Below are 2298 nucleotides of genomic sequence, written 5' to 3'. Positions count from 1 at the left end.
AGTCAAAGAGGGGCAAACTGTAGACACGTAATTTTTGACCGAATTTAAGTTTTATACCTTTTTTAGTGCTTAAATATTTTTTATAAATATTTTGACTTTTATCTTATTTTATTAAGTTTATTTTTAAAAGATATGAAAACCACAAAAAATTAGAATAACACTTTTAGGTATATTTTTACTTATTCATTCAAAGTTTTAATAAATTAGTGATTTTAATTTTTTATATATTTTTATCTAGCTATTTAATTCTTCTTAATTATTATTATTATTATTTTATAACAAAAAAAATTAAAAGAAATTAACCTACCCATTATCCCACCCCACTTCACTATTTCTCTCCACTCACCCCACATCCCACTCCACTAATTCAACTCTTCCATACACATGTACACACATTTTACATAAATATATATACATTAATAAGGGAAAGAAGGGGAGAAGAAGAAAAAAGTAGTACAAAGGAAAAGAGAAGAAGAAATTTTAGAAATCCAAAGAGAGAGAAAAATCAGCAAAAGGGAGGAATAAAAAAAATCAGCAAAAGAGAGGAAAAGAAAAACAAAAAAAGAAAACTTTTCACCCTTTTTTTTTTCCTAAGGAACACACGCACAAACAGAAAAAACACAAAAATAGTGGAATTCGAGGCTTCAAATTCGTGGTCCTTATCGAGGTATTTTCTTTGTGAATTAATTTTCACACAAGGTAACTCTTGATCTTTATTACATTATTTGGTTTCAGAATTATGCAAGATATGATTTCTATGATATAAAGTGTTTTAAATGTATGTATGCTTAATTTTTACATTATGATATGAAATAGATTGAGATTTTATGTTATTATATTTAGAGTAAAATTTATAGAACATGTATTTATTCTTGTTTGCTCTAAAGTTTCCTTAAATCTCGTTCTTTATTAAAATTCGAAGCTTAATATTCTACAGTATGCTGTTAGTAATAATTAGATCAAATTTAGCTCTTATTTATTGAGTTACTTTTTCACTTTGTATATTTAATAGAACTGTATTTATTTATTTTTAAAAAAGAGAAGAATAAAAAATAAAAATAAAATAAATCAAACCTACACTATCTTTACATTTCTTTTAATGCGAATTTTTTTTTATAAAAAAAATCAATTAATTCATTCATGATGAAAGAATAAAAAAATAAAAATTTAAATAAAAGGAAAAGACGTAAAAGAAATTTATAAAACATAAAAGTATAAAAATAAGAAGGAGAAAATATAAAAGAAAAATAAGGTAAAGTATAAGAAGAAAGAGAAACAAAATAAAAAAAAATGAAAAACAATATTAAAGTGACCCAAAATGTACAAAGTAAATAAATAAATAAATTGATATTAATTACTGGGTTCTTTTCATTTTAATGACTAAAATAAGAAAATGTAAAAAATTATATGAAAAGGTGTATTATTTTAATTTATTTTTATCTTATGTTCTTAATAATATATTGTTCATTTTCTTTTAGAAAAATAAAACTATGATAATGTATAATTTAGGCTTATGATAATGATAATACTAATAAAATATTAAGATCCAAAAAACATTAAACTACTTTTAGTCTTTAAATACAAACAAATAAACTACCTACTAATAAAATATGACAATTTTACAAAGTAATTTAAAATAAATCAAAGAAAGCGGGACATAAGTAAATTGTTAGATAACAAACATAATATATTTAAAATTAAGTCAAGTCATATAAAAGTTAATAAAGTGACCGTGCTAGAACCACGGGATCGAGGGGTGCCTAATACCTTCCCTTCGGTCAACAGAATTCCTTACCCGATTTTTGATTTCGCAGATCATAATATAACGAGTCAACTTCCTTTTGATTAGGGATGTAAATAAGGTGACGTGAAACATTGTAACTCAATTCCAAGTGGCGACTCTGAAAGAAATAAAATAATCCCTTTTTAAAATGTCACTTAAATTGGAAAAATCCTTGCTCTGCTGCGCGAAAAAGGGGTGTGACAAAAGGTAATCAATTATTGTAAAAATACCACATATGTTAGAAATCTCCTTTTGATGTACTAATAGTCTCACCATTGACAAAATTGTTCAATGTAATAGTCTCACCATTGACAAAGTTGTTCTACGTAGTAATCTCACCATTGATAAAATTATTCGTGTTATATTATGATGAACTCATATCTATCTCGTGATTATCCACAATGTATTGATCGAATTCATGATAGTAATCATGTTTAATATACTCACCATTGTTGGTACCTCAAGGCTCGATCATCAAAGGTGAAGGGGTGATCTGATGGTGAAATAAGTCATTT

This window comes from Solanum pennellii, chromosome 6 (assembly GCF_001406875.1).
Source record: "Solanum pennellii chromosome 6, SPENNV200".
In the NCBI taxonomy this organism is placed as follows: Eukaryota; Viridiplantae; Streptophyta; class Magnoliopsida; order Solanales; family Solanaceae; genus Solanum; species Solanum pennellii.
Note: the sequence above shows the minus strand (reverse complement) of the source record.